The 18,431-nt window shown below is 41.6% G+C and overlaps 1 pseudogene; it reads left to right on the forward strand.

Moving 5' to 3' along the window:
* Positions 1 to 18,431, forward strand: part of LOC135548890 (cullin-5-like) — a 48,781-nt pseudogene that overhangs the window by 22,829 nt on the left and 7,521 nt on the right.

The following is an 18,431-nucleotide window of genomic DNA, read 5'->3' on the forward strand; positions in this document are numbered from 1 at the left end:
GTGCACACTGCCTCGCAAATTTTGGGGAGAAAATGTCCTATTTTATTCAGCTATGTTCAATTGTATTCTTCATACTATAATGCCACGGAATTCTAAGCCAATCTTGTCTGCAAAATGAGTGTAGCGCACATCCATATGGCATAGCCTACCACAGCCCTAGATGGGTACTTGCATGTGTGCCGCAGTCTTATGGGAAGGGAGATACTGTGTGTGTGCACATGCTGCCTATTTGTGCATTTGTTCCACCTCACGTACTTAAAATTATAGCATGTCGCCAATGTCCCCTACCCTTGATTGCAGGAGGTAGGCATGCCTGCTGACTACGTGAATAAGCTGGCTCGAATGTTCCAGGACATCAAGGTGTCCGATGACCTCAACCAGAACTTCAAAGAGTGTCACAAACACAACAAGCTGGCCCTATCAGGTAAACCAGGTAGCTGTATGTAACTAATATAAGATCTATAATTATTATGCCATTTAGTAAATGCTTTTCATCCAAACCGACTTATAACAGTGAGTGCATACATCAGGGTTCCCCAATTGGCGCCCCGTGTACCGATTTTGGCCTGCAGGTGGTTTAATTGGCCCCCCCAAGTTTTCTGAGAAAAAATGTAAGCAAGGTTTAAAATTATTGTTTGGGTCAAGTATTATATCTGTTTGGGGTTCTTGCGGTCAAATGATTTGTAATTACGTTCTGGCCCCCGAACATGTGCTCAAGAGAAAATCTTCCCGCGGCTGAATTTAGTTGATGATCCCTGGCATACGTTTTGGTATTGCAGACCTGCACACATGTTGCTTACCATGCACGCAATTTGAGGTCAAAGTAAGCTGGTACGAAAACTACCCTTCAAAAGCTGAACCAATTAGACGACTTAGGAGAGGAGACAATCCTTAGCTCTCCACTCCGGCCCTCGTACTATTTTCCTCCCTCCAGCTGCATGGCTTATTTATTACGGAAACTGTTTACCGTAATGAACGGAATGAACGGAAGCAAACCGAGTAAAAGAAGGGTTTCTCTTGGTCAAATTCGGGTAGGTTCCTCCCCATTCCGTTTGCTACCATTTTTAGAAGATTTTTGCAACCGAATCAGCGTAATTATTTCACCCCTCCACTCCCCTTCATCCGCTGATACCACTGATGTTAGGGAAAATGCATTGTTTGCTAAATACATTTTAAAATTGTACAGAGCCTCCAGAAAGTATTCCCACCCCTTTCCACATTTTGTTGTTGCAGCCTGAATTTAAAATGGATTCAATGTAGTTTTTTTACACCCACTACCCTTATGTCAAAATGGAATTATGTTTTTAGAAACTTTTACAAATGTAATTAAAAAGTGGGAATGTCATGTCAGTAAGTATTCAACCTCTTTGGTTTGGCAAGCCCACAAAGAAGGGCACCATTTGGTAGCCCACATATTCAACCACAAAAACCAGGGAGATTTTCCAATAACTCGCAAAGAAGGGCACCATTTGGTAGATGGGTAAAAAATCAGACATTAAAAAATGAGACATTCAATATCCCTTTCGGCATGGCAAAGTTATTAATTACACTTTGGATGGTGTATCAATACATCCAGTCACTAGAATGATACAGGCGTCCTTCCTGACTCAGTTGCCAGAGAGGAAGGAAACTGCTCAGGGATTTCACCATAAGGCCAATGGGGAGTTTTTTTTTTTAACCAGTTCGTGTTAAATGGCTGTGATGGGGAAAAAACTGACACTGGATCGACGTTGTAGTTACTCCACAATACTAACCTAATTGATAGAGCGAAAAGAAAGCTTGTACAGAATAAAAATATTCCAAAACATGTATCCTGTTTGCAAGAAGGATTAAAGTAATACTGCAAAAAATGAGAATACAAACTGCTGTGTTTGGGGCAAATACAACACATTACGGAGTACCACTCCATATTTTCAAGCATAGTGGTGGCTGCATCATGTTATGGGTATGATTGTAATTGTTAAGGATGGGACTTTTTCAGGGTCAGCACTAAACAGAATGGAGCTAAGTACAGGCAAAATCCTAGAGGAAAGCCTGGTTCAGTTCTTGTTCCACATGACACTGGGAGATTAATTCACGGTTCAGCAGGGCAATCATCTAAAACGCAAGAAGACGGTTCCTGAGTGGCCGTTTTGACTTCAATCTGTGGCTACAATCAATTTGATAGAGCTTGAAGAATTCTGAAAATAACAATGGGCAAATGTTGCACAATCCAGATGTGGAAAGCTCTTAGAAAGCTTCTGCCCAGAAAGACTCACAGCTGTATTAGCTGCCTAAGGTTATTTCTAACAGGGTCTTCAAAGTGGCACTGCATCGCAGTGCTTGAGGCATCACTACAGACCCGGGTTCGATCCCAGGCTGTTTTCACTGGGAGACCCACGAAGCGGCGCACAATTGGTCCAGCGCCATCAATGGGTTTGGCCGGCCGGGATTTCCTTGTCCCATCGCGCTCTAGCAACTTTGTGGCTGGGCGCCTGCAAGTTGACTTTGAAGGGCAGTTGGAAGGTGTTTCCTCCAACACATTGGTGTGGCTGGCTTTGGGTTAAGCAAGCAGTGTGTCAAGAAGCAGTGCAGCTGGTTTGTGTTTTGGCTCTCAACTTTTGCGTGTGACTAACGTGTTGATTACTTATTTAATCAAGATACAGTATAGTGTTACATTCGTATTACTTAAATTATTATTATTTTTTTTTACAAATATTAGACAACTGACATTTAGTATTTTGTGTAGGTGGTTGACAGAATGAAATCTATTTGAATTCCACTTTAACACAAAGTATTTTGATGTTTGTGCCTTTTTAGCTACATTTTTAGTAAACTAAGGCGTCATTTACGACTAAGGTAGTTAGCGACAACATTTTAGTAAACTAAGGCGTCATTACGACTAAGGTAGTTAGCTACAACATTTTAGTAAACTAAGCGACAGCCCACACATGCTTTCATTGCCGCAACAGTAGTAGGTTGACAAGCACATTGACGAGCAAGGGAACGTGTTGCGGAAGTTCAGTTCGTCACTGTGTGGATGGAAGCAGAGTTCTACTAAAACTTTCTGTGAAGGAAGGTAATGTTACACGGTTAAAGATTAGTAGATTAGTAGTGTTCATTTAATCAATTCATCTGTTCTCTTGATATAAAGTGCATTCGGAAAGTATTCAGACCCCTTTTTCCACAAGTATTCAGTACTTTGCTCAAATCACCTTTGGCAGCAATTACAGCCTCGAGTCTTGGCTATGACTCTACAAGCTTGGCACACCTGTATTTGGGTAGTTTCTATGTTCTTCTCTGCAGATCCTCTCAAGCTCTGTCAGGTTGGATGGGGAGCGCCGCTGCACAGCTATTTACAGGTCTCCAGAGATGTTCAATCGGGTTCAAGTCCGGGCTCTGGAAGGGCCACTCGAGGACATTCAAAGACTTGTCCTGAAGCTACTCCTGTGTTGTGTTGGCTGTGTGCTTAGGGTCGTTGTCCTGTAGGAAAGTGAACCGTCGCCCCAGACTGATAACCTGCTCCAGAGCACTCAGGACTTCATCAAGTATCACTTTGGGCTTTGCTCTGTTCATCTTTCCCTTGATCCTGACTAGTCTCCCAGTCCCTGCCACTGTAAAATATCCCCACAGCATGATGCTGCCACCACCATGCTTCACCGTAGGAATGGTTGAAGGTTACCTGCCAAGCGTCACGTCTGCATTCAGGCCAAAGAGTTCCGTCTTGGTTTCATCAGACCAGAGGATCTTGTTTCTCTTGGTCTGAGTCTATAAGTGCCTTTTGGCAAACTCCAAGTGGGCTGTTGTGCTTTTTACTGAAGAATGCCTTCCATCTGGCCACTCGACCATAAAGGCCTGATTTGGTGGAGTGCTGCATCGATGGTCGTCCTTATGGTATGTTCTCCCATCTCCACAGAAGAGCTCGGTCAGTGACCATCAGGTTCTTGGTCACCTCCCTGACCAAGGCCCTTCTCCTCTGATTGCTCAGATTGGCTGTGGCGGCCAGCTCTTGAAAGATTCTTGGTGGTTCCAATCTTCTTCCATTTAAGAATGATGGAGGCCGCTGTTCTTGGGGACCTTCAATGCTGCACGCTTTTTTTTTTGGTACCATTCCACAGATCTGTGCCTCGACATAATCCTGTCTCAGAGCTCTATGGCCAATTCCTTTGACATCCTTTGACATGGCTTTTGTCTGACATTCACTGTCAACTGTGGGAACTTTTTGGTAGACAAGTGTGTGCTTTTTCCAAATCATGTCCAATCAATTGAATTTACCACATGTGGACTCCAATCAAGTTGGAGAAACATCTCAAGGATCAATGGGAACAGGATGCACCTGAGCTCAATTGAATCATAACAAAGGGTCTGAATACTTATGTAGAAGTATTTCAGATTCCTTATTTTTTTAGACATTTGCAAAATATTCTGTAAACCTGTTTTCCCTTTGTCATTATGGTGTATTGTGTGTAGATTAAGGAAAAACAATGTAATCCTTTTGGAATAGGGATGTGACATAACAAAATGTGGGGTCTGAATACTTTGTGAAAGCACTGTAGCTGAATGTCAACAGTAGTCTGCTAATGATGTGACAGTCAGTTCACCATTGACGAGGCATATTGAATATGTTGTGTGAATTCTTACACAGGGACACTGAAAGTCAATATTAAATCAATGATAGTTTGTCAGCATGTTGGAGAGGTTTCAACTCAACACACCGTAGTACACATGTCAATCAACAGCTCTGCCTGGGCAGTGCAGTTGTCTTGTATACAGCAATACACAGACAAGTAGTTATATATATTAATCATTACTGCTTTATTCATCCATGTGACAGACCAATACTGTTTCATAACATGTGACAGACCAATATCTCACGAGGCTTCATCTCTCTAAGCTGAGACCTTGAAACTGAGATCTTTCGTTTGTTCTCAAAACAAGGTCTGTGCGTACTGCCAAATTGCAGCTACTGATAGTGAGGATTTGTACAGTCAGCCACTTGCATGAAAACATTTTTTTATAGAACAGCACATGAATAGAACACAGAAATTTGTTATAAGAAAAGCGCAAACACACTGTTCCATTACATTCCATCCTCTTCTCGTGTGTGATAACCATTACATTTTAATGTAAGCATTTAGATTTGAGCTTCTATATCAAAATATTCTACAGTCTAAAGTAAGGGAAATTAGAACAGGAAAAAGAAGACATTTCAAACCCTTCATTCTGGGTTGTACAATCCAGTTAGTATGGTAATACTATAATCATAGGAAAGTTTCCATTAATAAAGTAGGAGTGAGTATCAAAAATGTGCATGCATGCACAGCGGATCTGTAGATTGAGGTGAATAAATCTCAATGTTAACCATTGTTTCCATTTTTCTTATCACAATCGGGTTGCATTTACCTTTTTGTTTATCATAATTCTGCTAAGATCTTCAAAAGGTTGGTGCTTGCTCATCAGCGCAGTGTTCAACAATGTAAACAGATTAAAGGTTTAGATGACCTTACCCTCAACTTGTTAAAAGAGAACCTTCAATCATTACTCATCGTCCCTATCTACAGTGGGAAATGGGGGCTCATCCAGAGTTGCCATCTGTTTCACCATCCTCTGGAGGAACAGAAAACATGATAGCTGTTGAAATCTCATCAGCCAGAGGCACAGATCCCCTTATAGCAAGTTAATACAATTTCACAGGGAAGCGAGAGAACACTTGTTATAACAGTTTCACACCAACCTTGATAAGAATGAGATTGGGGCGAGGTTAGCCCAAGCTACAATCCTGTCTCTTATTTTTTTAGGGCACAGCTCTGTCTCTAGGGGCCTTGCCTTTTCTAAATCCATTATTATTGATATATTATGAAAAACACATAACGACAGTGCTTCATGTAGGTTCGATCACTTTTTAATTTAAGATCCTCACTTTTCTCATCACTTGTGGTAATGACTGATTAGGCTAAGAATGCATTGAGATACATTTTGCAGTGTGCAGACCTCCACAATCAACCTGATACCCCAAATAAACAATTTTGGACAAGCCTAAATCAATTACGGGCACGGTTGAACACCCCTCTTCACTGATCTCATTCTTCCTTTCCTGCCATTGCATGTTCTTCTTCAATATAGAGTTTCAGTTCGTCCTTTTAATGGCACATGTTCAGAGTGGATGCCCCTTGATAATGTCTCTCACCTGATAAACGCCACTGTCCTTTACAGTCATGGTCTATGTCCATTTTCCTACTAGTAAACCAGCAGCATAAGTGTAGTTTGGACTGGATCTCTCTCCATGCTCACTCCACATGGACCCATGTCGCACTCCCGAGAGAAAAAGTATGAGAGAAGGCAGTTGATAGCTTCGGCTGCTGTGTGCTCGGACTCGGGTCTCACGGTAGAAGTGAAGGACTGAATGCCATTGTTCAGCCGGTTAAAGGGGATGTTGAGGTTCACACTGTTCTCAGCCTAATTATCCTCCATGCATCTAGATCCCATCTGTGGTCACCATAACCATGTTCAGCCGGTTAAAGGGGATGTTGAGGTTCACACTGTTCTCAGCCTAATTATCCTCCATGCATCTAGATCCCATCTGTGGTCACCATAACCATGTTCAGCCGGTTAAAGGGGATGTTGAGGTTCACACTGTTCTCAGCCTAATTATCCTCCATGCATCTAGATCCCATCTGTGGTCACCATAACCATGTTCAGCCGGTTAAAGGGGATGTTGAGGTTCACACTGTTCTCAGCCTAATTATCCTCCATGCATCTAGATCCCATCTGTGGTCACCATAACCATGTTCAGCCGGTTAAAGGGGATGTTGAGGTTCACACTGTTCTCAGCCTAATTATCCTCCATGCATCTAGATCCCATCTGTGGTCACCATAACCTTGTTCAGCCGGTTAAAGGGGATGTTGAGGTTCACACTGTTCTCAGCCTAATTATCCTCCATGCATCTAGATCCCATCTGTGGTCACCATAACCATGTTCAGCCGGTTAAAGGGGATGTTGAGGTTCACACTGTTCTCAGCCTAATTATCCTCCATGCACTGTTCTCAGCCTAATTATCCTCCATGCATCTAGATCCCATCTGTGGTCACCATAACCATGTTCAGCCGGTTAAAGGGGATGTTGAGGTTCACACTGTTCTCAGCCTAATTATCCTCCATGCATCTAGATCCCATCTGTGGTCACCATAACCATGTTCAGCCGGTTAAAGGGGATGTTGGGTTCACACTGTTCTCAGCCTAATTATCCTCCATGCATCTAGATCCCATCTGTGGTCACCATAACCATGTTCGGTTAAAGGGGATGTTGAGGTTCACACTGTTCTCAGCCTAATTATCCTCCATGCATCTAGATCCCATCTGTGGTCACCATAACCATGTTCAGCCTAATTATCCTCCATGCATCTAGATCCCATCTGTGGTCACCATAACCATGTTCAGCCGGTTAAAGGGGATGTTGAGGTTCACACTGTTCTCAGCCTAATTATCCTCCATGCATCTAGATCCCATCTGTGGTCACCATAACCATGTTCAGCCGGTTAAAGGGGATGTTGATCTGGTTCACACTGTTCTCAGCCTAATTATCCTCCATGCATCTAGATCCCATCTGTGGTCACCATAACCATGTTCAGCCGGTTAAAGGGGATGTTGAGGTTCACACTGTTCTCAGCCTAATTATCCTCCATGCATCTAGATCCCATCTGTGGTCACCATAACCATGTTCAGCCGGTTAAAGGGGATGTTGAGGTTCACACTGTTCTCAGCCTAATTATCCTCCATGCATCTAGATCCCATCTGTGGTCACCATAACCATGTTCAGCCGGTTAAAGGGGATGTTGAGGTTCACACTGTTCTCAGCCTAATTATCCTCCATGCATCTAGATCCCATCTGTGGTCACCATAACCATGTTCAGCCGGTTAAAGGGGATGTTGAGGTTCACACTGTTCTCAGCCTAATTATCCTCCATGCATCTAGATCCCATCTGTGGTCACCATAACCATCTGTTCAGCCGGTTAAAGGGGATGTTGAGGTTCACACTGTTCTCAGCCTAATTATCCTCCATGCATCTAGATCCCATCTGTGGTCACCATAACCATGTTCAGCCGGTTAAAGGGGATGTTGAGGTTCACACTGTTCTCAGCCTAATTATCCTCCATGCATCTAGATCCCATCTGTGGTCACCATAACCATGTTCAGCCGGTTAAAGGGGATGTTGAGGTTCACACTGTTCTCAGCCTAATTATCCTCCATGCATCTAGATCCCATCTGTGGTCACCATAACCATGTTCAGCCGGTTAAAGGGGATGTTGAGGTTCACACTGTTCTCAGCCTAATTATCCTCCATGCATCTAGATCCCATCTGTGGTCACCATAACCATGTTCAGCCGGTTAAAGGGGATGTTGAGGTTCACACTGTTCTCAGCCTAATTATCCTCCATGCATCTAGATCCCATCTGTGGTCACCATAACCATGTTCAGCCGGTTAAAGGGGATGTTGAGGTTCACACTGTTCTCAGCCTAATTATCCTCCATGCATCTAGATCCCATCTGTGGTCACCATAACCATGTTCAGCCGGTTAAAGGGGATGTTGTTCTCAGCCTAATTAGGTTCACACTGATTCTCATAACCATGTTCCTAATTATCCTCCATGCATCTAGATCCCATCTGTGGTCACCATAACCATGTTCAGCCGGTTAAAGGGGATGTTGAGGTTCACACTGTTCTCAGCCTAATTATCCTCCATGCATCTAGATCCCATCTGTGGTCACCATAACCATGTTCAGCCGGTTAAAGGGGATGTTGAGGTTCACACTGTTCTCAGCCTAATTATCCTCCATGCATCTAGATCCCATCTGTGGTCACCATAACCATGTTCAGCCGGTTAAAGGGGATGTTGAGGTTCACACTGTTCTCAGCCTAATTATCCTCCATGCATCTAGATCCCATCTGTGGTCACCATAACCATGTTCAGCCGGTTAAAGGGGATGTTGAGGTTCACACTGTTCTCAGCCTAATTATCCTCCATGCATCTAGATCCCATCTGTGGTCACCATAACCATGTTCAGCCGGTTAAATGGGGATGTTGAGGTTCACACTGTTCTCAGCCTAATTATCCTCCATGCATCTAGATCCCATCTGTGGTCACCATAACCATGTTCAGCCGGTTAAAGGGGATGTTGAGGTTCACACTGTTCTCAGCCTAATTATCCTCCATGCATCTAGATCCCATCTGTGGTCACCATAACTGTTCTCAGCCTAATTATCCTCCATGCATCTAGATCCCATCTGTGGTCACCATAACCATGTTCAGCCGGTTATCCTCCATGCATCTAGATCCCAGGTTCAGCCGGTTAAAGGGGATGTTGAGGTTCACACTGTTCTCAGCCTAATTATCCTCCATGCATCTAGATCCCATCTGTGGTCACCATAACCATGTTCAGCCGGTTAAAGGGGATGTTGAGGTTCACACTGTTCTCAGCCTAATTATCCTCCATGCATCTAGATCCCATCTGTGGTCACCATAACCTTGCGAGAGGACAAACCAGAACAGCCGTTTAGTTTAGAATGACAACACACAGTTGAACCCCCCCCCCCCAAACATTTTTTGTTGTCTTATACTTCCCTATCATCTTGGTGATCTCACTGCGGCGTTACAGGTCAGGGAGTCAGAGGGCTAAGCCTTATGGAGAAATCCCGATCATCCAGCAGACAATCTGGTGAGATTTGTTATTGAAGCAGGACAAAAAATTAAGAAAGGAAAATCAACAGCAATACACATCCCTCGATGTGGGGAAAACGGAATTTGAAGTAAATGTCATCCATTACCAACTTCTCTTTTTCTCTTTTACAGGCAAGCATGTGAAGAAAAATCAATTTGCATATTTACCGAAGGGCCCCAGGGGACTGGTAATTCCCCCTTTTGGACACTTGACTCGCATCGTGATTCATGCATCCAAAAATAACTGCTGCCTGTTAAATTAAAGTACCAAATCAGATTATTTTTGATTTATCTCTTGATGAATCCCATAAGATAATGGTAAAATAGACTAGTCAGCTCTCTGTCCTTCTTGTGGTTCGACTCACACAGGACTATTTATGAACTTCTAAATTATTTGTTTTTACATAGCCCATAAAAACATTCTCCTGTTTTCCTCGTGAAGGTGATCAGGCCTCACCAGGAAGACGGAGGTCAGAACAGAGGTCAGTCAGCCCTATTAAGTGAGTTGGTTTTCCTGTACCATTATTTTTAGACATTTCAAACATTGTCTTATCAGGTTTACCTTGGGCTTTTCAGAACATTTTTTTGAATCAATAGAAATTACATGTGTGCAACCAAAACTGTTAACTGCCATTCTGATAATGGAAATGTTCAATTGTGTACAACATCCTTTCCAACCCATGAAAAATCAAATAAAAAGACCCCACACTTCTAAATCAGTATTAACCACTAACAAATATTCATTAATAGGTGGGTTCTGTGTGGATGCTGGCATGTATAGTGGGGCAAAAAGGTATTTAGTCAGCCACCAATTGTGCAAGTTCTCCCACTTAAAAATATGAGAGGCCTGTAATTTTCATCATAGGTACACTTCAACTATGACAGACAAAATGAGGAGAAGAAAAATCCAGAAATTCACATTGTAGGATTTTTAATGAATTTATTTGCAAATGATGGTGGTAAATAAGTATTAGGTCAATAACAAAAGTTTCTCAATACTTTGTTATATACCCTTTGTTGGCAATGACCGAGGTCAAACGTTTTCTGTAAGTCTTCACAAGGTTTTCACACACTGTTGCTGGTATTTTCGCCCATTCCTCCATGCAGATCTCCTCTAGAGCAGTGATGTTTTGGGGCTGTTGCTGGGCAACACGGACTTTCAACTCCCTCCAAAGATTTTCTATGGGGTTGAGATCTGGAGACTGGCTAGGCCACTCCAGGACCTTGAAATGCTTCTTACGAAGCCACTCCTTCGTTGCCCGGGCGGTGTGTTTGGGATCATTGTCATGCTGAAAGACCCAGCCACGTTTCATTCTCAATGCCCTTGCTGATGTAAGGAGGTTTTCACTCAAAATCTCACGATACATAGCCCCATTCATTCTTTCCTTTACACGGATCAGTCGTCCTGGTCCCTTTGCATTAAAACAGCCCCAAAGCATGATGTTTCCACCCCCATGCTTCCCAGTAGGTATGGTGTTCTTTGGATGCAACTCAGCATTCTTTGTCCTCCAAAAACGACGAGTTGAGTTTTTACCAAGAAGTTATATTTTGGTTTCATCTGACCATATGACGTTCTCCCAATCTTCTTCTGGATCATCCAAATGCTCTCTAGCAAACTGGCTTGTATGTCTTCCATTTCCTAATAATTGCTCCCACAGTTGATTTCTTCAAACCAGACTGCTTACCTATTGCACATTGTCTTCCCAGCCTGGTGCAAGTCTACAATTTTGTTTCTGGTGTTCTTTGACAGCTCTTTGGTCTTGGCCATAGTGGAGGTTGGAGTGTGACTGTTTGAGGTTGTGGACAGGTGTCTTTTATACTGATAACAAGTTCAAACAGGTGCCATTAATACAGGTAACGAGTGGAGGACAGAGGAGCCTCTTAAAGAAGAAGTTACAGGTCTGTGAGAGCCAGACATCTTGCTTATTTGTAGGTGACCAAATACTTATTTTCCACCATAATTAATTAATAAATAAATTCATAAAAAATCCTACGTGATTTTCTGGATTTTTTTTCTTCTCATTTTGTCTGTCATAGTTGAAGTGTACCTAGTTAAGCTCGGCTGCCCATAACAGCTAAAACAGAGCAGTACTTCACTCGTTGCTTTGCTTTACTCTTAACTATAGTGTACCTATGATGAAAATTACAGGCCTCATCTTTAAGTGTGAGAACTTGCACAATTGGTGGCTTAAATTAAAATTCCTCAAACATACAAGTATTATACACCATTTTAAAAGATAAACTTCTTGTAAATCCAACCACATTGTCCGATTTCAAAAAGGCTTTACTGTGAAAGCACACCATGCGATTATGTCAGCGCCAGTCACAATAAACCATATAGCCATTTTCCAAGTCGAGTGCTCACAAAAGTCAGATATAGCGATTTTTAAATGAATCACTAACCTTTGATCTTCATCAGATGGCACTCATAGGCCTTCATGTTACACAATACATGTGTGTTTTGTTCGATAAAGTTCATATTTATATCCACAAATCTGTTTACATTGGCGCGTTATGTTCAGAAATGCATTGTCTCAAACATCCAGTGAAAGTGCTGAGCCACATCAAATAACAGAAATACTCATCATAAACATTTGATAAAAGATACAAGTGTTAAACATATGAATAAAGCGGACTTTGCGATTGTTAGGTCGACGCCTAGCCACAAACCCATACAGCCATTTTCCAAAACAAAAGTCAGAAATGGCATTCAAATTAATCACTTACCTTTGATCTTCATCTGGTGGCACTCCCAGGTCTCCATCTTAGACAATACATTTTAGTTTTGTTCGATAATGTTCCTCTTTATGACCAAAAACCTCAAACCTTTTTTTGTTTGCGTTTCGTCCAGTAATCCAAATGCACGGGCACTAAGTCCAGATGAAAAGTTTTTAAAAAGTACAATAAAAGTTAGTAGAAACATGCCAAACGATGTTTAAAATCAATCCTCTGGTTGTTTGTCATAAATAATCAATACTATTTCAACCGGACAAAAGCTTCGTCAATAGGAAAGGAGAAACAAGAAAGGCGCGTTCCCGATCAGGCTGATGTCTGGAAATTTCCACTGGCCACTGATTGAAAGTGCTGTATCTCCCTCATTTTTCCACGTAAAAGCCTGAAACACTGGCCACATGTAGAAGAAGCCATAGAGATCGTGAACTGGGTCCTAAGTCTTTGTATGGTGGATAGGCTTTCAATGGAAAAACAGCCTTTCAAAATTAATAGTACTTCCTGGTTGGATTTTCCTCAGGTTTTTGCCTGCCATATCAGTTCTGTTATACTCAGACATGATTTTTAACAGTTTTGGAAACTTTAGAGTTAAAAAAAAAATCTATACTAATTTATATGCATACCCTAGTTTATGGGCTTGAGTAGCAGGCGGTTTAATTTGGGCAGGCTTTTCATCCGGAGGTGAAAATACTGCCCCCTGCCCAAGAGGTTAACGGCTGATTCCGGGTTCGAGTTAGGCACCTGCCTCAGGAAGCCTTTCAAAGGGAGAATCATTGATAAACATGAAGAAGAAAACAACTTGGTAGCGCACATTCCATTGGTCTTGGAAGAAAGAAAATAAACATACTTTTCACTATGCTCCATTTGAATCAGTCCTAAAAATTCTTAATCGTCGAGTTTACTGCATCTTGGGCAGGAAGTCTCAAATCCATGCGTGTACAGAATTATACTTCAGACACATCTCAAGATACAGTGTCCTGTATGGATGAATTGGGCACCTTCTAAAGTAAACAACTCTCTTGTAATTGTGCTCTTTTTGACATACAATTCTGTACGAACTGTCCCAAATTTCCCCACTGTGTGTGTGTCTCACAGTTTGAGTTCAGTGTGTACTGGCGGCTATCTATTGTTCCACAGGAAGGTTCTCTAATCCAAACAACAGATGACTTAAACACGAGAGCAGTGGACCAGGCCTTGGAAGAGTGAGCAGCTTCTAATCTAACATCAGTCCCAATGCTCAATTCCTCTCTTACTCTTTCAAATTACTAAAATATTGCATTATTGGATTGCTATCTGAAAGCCAATTACCATTCACTTTGTTACTTTCACTAATCTCCATAATCTGTTTCCTTCAATAAAATCCTCTTTCCAGCTGAAAAAACACATTCTCAATCACTGCTCCTAATACATACGGATCAATCTTCTGCTTTTCCCTCTACTGCAAGGTTTAAAACAAAGCAAATGACTTTCTCCATATTGGAAGGCAATTTTCTTTTTAGTATACCTTTTTTAGAGAAGTTACTCTGGTAATGAATATCTCTGGATATTCACTTTCTGCTCCAATATTTATTAAAAGTCTATTTTAAGATTAATACGCAAAGCTTTGGAGCGATCATTATGTATTAACTGGATGGGCACTGTTTTAGTCCCGAGTCGTGCTCCGTCCATAATGGCATCTGAGACAACAGGGAAGCATACCGTCTTCATTTTGCGTACACAAATTAGTTTATAACGTCATTTGGGATGTCTAAACTCCATCGGGAGCACAATAAATTGTAGCCTTAAGTTTGAACATGATTTTCTGTTAACTAAAGGACCACTGAACAGAATACTTTTTACTCTACTTAGTATGTCTACGTTTGGGGGTGCAGGTTGTAGATGTTTCTATTCATGCTTCTCGTGATCATAATAACCCATTATACTCAATATGATGTTACTTTATCTCTAGTAACCTATTATGCATTTGTGCTACATCCTCTTATTATCCAAATATCAATCTTCCAGTTTATCCCATATCTCACAATCACACAACTTTCACATTCAAAAGTACCTGCCCCCTTACACTCTAACTGGTTGTGCTACTTTTAGGTGCAATGACTCCAACCAAACATTTCCTGTAGTTGTTGAACTCTCATGTTGCTGTGGAGGAATTTGGCTCCCTCTTCCATGCAGAACTGTTGTAACTCGGCAACATTTTTCGTTTTTCAAGCATTAACTGCTCGTTTCAAGTCCTGCCACATCTCAATTGAGATTAGATCTGGACTTTGACAAGGCCATGCTTTTTATCAATTTTCATGTAGACTTGATTGTGTATTTTGGATCATTCTTGCTGCATGCTTCACTTCAGCTACAGCTCACAGACCGATGGCCTGACATTGTCCTTTAGAATTCTGATACAGAGCAAAATTCATGTCCTCCAGAAAGTTATACTTTTGACTTATCTGTCTATAGAACATTCTTCCAAGAATCTTGATGATCATCCAGGTGCGTTTTGGCAAATTTGAGTCTACTTTTTGGATGACATGGGTCCCATTTATGCCTGGCGAAGACCAAACACTGCATTCCAGTAAGAACCTCATACCAACAGTCAAGGATGATGATGGTTTGGGGATGCTTTGCTACCTCAGGACCTGGACGACTTGCCTTAATAGAAGGAACCATGAATTCTGCTCTGTATCAGAATTCTACAGAAGAATGTCAGACCATCCATCTGGTGAGGTTGGCAGGTCTTGTATTTCTTGTTCAAGCATTTTGGGGGTATAATGTTTGATGTATGTGGCTGGATGAGACCTAGTGAAAAGCAATAAAACTACTATTGATACAGTCCTTAATGTTTTTGGAATTTTGCTTCGAGTTTGCACTATTCCACTGGCTCCACTACCAGTACCCCCAAAAAGCACCGCTCAAGTACTTGAAAGTGTGTATATTATATAATTAAATAGAACACTGGAATGGACATGGGCTTTTCATCAACGTATCGAAAAATGACATATCTTGATCAGGGAATCTTTCGTTCTAGAAACTGATCAAATGTGGCAAATATATTGTATAAAACAATGAATTAGTAGTTGTGTGTGAAATAATGTAATCCCCTTCGCCCTCTTGTGCAGCGGACTCTGTCAACATCAAGATCCTGAATGCGGGGGCGTGGTCGCGGAGCTCCGAGAAGGTGTTTGTGTCACTGCCCACCGAGCTGGAGGACCTGATCCCCGAGGTGGAGGACTTTTACAAGAAGAACCACAGTGGCAGGAAACTGCACTGGCATCACCTCATGTCCAATGGCATTGTGAGTATAAAGCCCCCCCCCACAAACACAGGAGTGCCTAGGGGGTGGGTCACCTCCACCCCTCCAGCCTCCTCTCTGTCCAGACCATAGAGATTAGAAGCCGACCGTTTAATCAGATATCGGCCGATTTAATTAGGGCTGATTTTCAAGTTTTCATAACAATCGGTAATCGGCATTTTTGCAATTATGGCCGATTACATTGCACTCCACGAGGAGACTGTGTGGCAGGCTGACCAGCTGTTATGTGAGTGCAGCCAGGAGCCAAGGTAAGTTGCTGGCTAGCATTAAACTTATCTTATAAAAAACAATCAATCTTAACATAATCACTAGTTAACTACACATGGTTGATATTACTAGTTTATCTAGCTTGTCCTGCATTGCATATATTCGATGTGGTGCCTGTTAATTTCTCAATGAATCACAGCCTACTTCTCCAAACGGGTGATTATATAACAAGCACATTTGCGAAAAAAGCACCGTCATTGCACCAATGTGTACCTAACCATAAACATCAATGCCTTTCTTAAAATCAATACACAAGTATATATTTTTAAACCTGCGTATTTAATATTGCTATCATGAATTTCTTTTAACGAGGGAAATTGTGTCACTTCTCTTGCGTTCTGTGCAAGCAGAGTCAGAGTATATCAGGAAATATGCAGCAGTTTGGGCCGCCTGGCTCGTTGCGAGCTGTGTGAAGACCATTTCTTCCTAACAAAGACCATAATGGATTTGCCAGAATTGTACATAATTATGACATAACATTGAAGCTTGTGCAATATTTAGACTTAGGGATGCCACCCGTTAGATAAAATACCGAACGGTTCCGTATTTCACTGAAAGAATAAATGTTTTGTTTTCGAAATGCTTGTTTCCGGATTTGACCATATTAATGACATACGGCTTGTATTTCTGTGTGTTTATTATATTATAATTAAGTCTATGATTTGATAGAGCAGTCTGACTGAGCGGTGGTAGGCAGCAGCAGGCTCGTAAGCATTCATTCAAACAGCACTTTCCTGCATTTGCCAGCAGCTCTTCGCTGTGCTTCAAGCATTGTGCTGTTTATGACTTCAAGCCAATCAACTCCCGAGATTAGGCCAGCAATACTAAAGTACCTATTAGAACATCCAATAGTCTAATATGAAATACAAATGGTATAGAGAGGAATAGTCCTATAATAAGTACAACCTAAAACGTGTTACCTGGGAATATTGAAGACAATGTTAAAAGGAACCACTACCATATGTTCTGAGCAAGGAACTGAAACGTTAGCTTTTTTACATGGCACATATTGCACTTTTACTTTCTTCTCCAACACTTTGGTTTTACATTATATAAACCAAATTGAACATGTTTCATTATTTATTAGAGACTAAATTGATTTTATTGATGTATTATATTAAGTTAAAATAAGTGTTCATTCAGTATTGTTGTAATTGTTATAGATAGATAGATAGATATCTATATCTATCTATATATCTATATATATATCTCTCGGCCGATTTTTAATCGGTATAGGCTTTTTTTGGTCCTCCAATAATCGGTATCGTTGAAAAATGCTAGTCGGTCGACCTCTAATAGAGATCCTATGTAATTCTATCCAGATCACATTTAAGAATGAGGTGGGCCAGTACGACCTGGAGGTGACCACATTCCAACTGGCTGTGCTGTTTGCCTGGAACCAGAGGCCTCGGGAGAGGATCAGCTTTGAAAACCTTAAGCTGGCCACGGAGCTGCCTGACGCCGAGCTCCGACGCACCCTCTGGGTAATGCACGGTGTCAAAGGGTAGATGGATGGCAAAGGGTTATCTATCGTAAGGACTAGGGTTGCAAGATTGCTGTAACATTTTTAAAATGACCATGTTTTCCTGAAATCCAAGTAGGATGGTTTCTAGATTGGTGGCATATCCTTGCTCTATTCCGGGTGTCTTCCATCCGGGATTTCAGGAAAACCTGTTTTTTTATTGATTTGATATGCTACAAACACTGAAACCTCCCTGCAGTTTCCCATGTGACCATAACCATTAGTACTTTCTAAAATGTTTTTTGATTGACGTCTGGCTGTGATGGTTTGACCTTGTCGGTTCCGCTTTAAATGACGTTCAGCTTATGAAGTCTTCATAAGCACTATATGTGTTACAAAGCTATAACTGTATGTCATGCTTCATATCCATCCATGTGACATAACCCAATCTGTCAGATATGATCTAAATGTGCTTTATAAAGAGGGGGCATATTGTGCTGATGGATGGCATATGCTCTAAAGTGCAGAGGTCTGGTGGACCAACACATCAAACTTGGGTCTTCATTATTGGTTAGGTTTAAAATACAAATTATAGAAATGTGGAGGGTTTAGCTATAATTTTGACTGTCACAACACAGTCAAAAAATGACATACTTTACCCAAGTCACTCGCACTAAGGCTAACTTTGAATGGTTGATATCCCAGGCTTATGTGCGGTGTGCAATAGCCTGGGCACGACATTACACCAAGAAACACTTACCGTGATGAAAGCCCACAACCTGAAGAACTTGAACGTGGCTTTCTTCTGGAACTAAGTTAGATGTTCCTCAGTACACACACACAACCTAAACGAGCCATACCGTGCGGTGTTGGGCCCAGCCATGTCTTTGACACATTCACCCACTCCCTCACTGAAAGATCAGCTGTAAAATGTTGCTACAATTCGTATCAGTTTGTCATCAAGCCCCGTCT

The sequence above is a fragment of the Oncorhynchus masou genome, chromosome 11 (genome assembly GCF_036934945.1).
Source record: "Oncorhynchus masou masou isolate Uvic2021 chromosome 11, UVic_Omas_1.1, whole genome shotgun sequence".
Classification (NCBI taxonomy): Eukaryota; Metazoa; Chordata; class Actinopteri; order Salmoniformes; family Salmonidae; genus Oncorhynchus; species Oncorhynchus masou.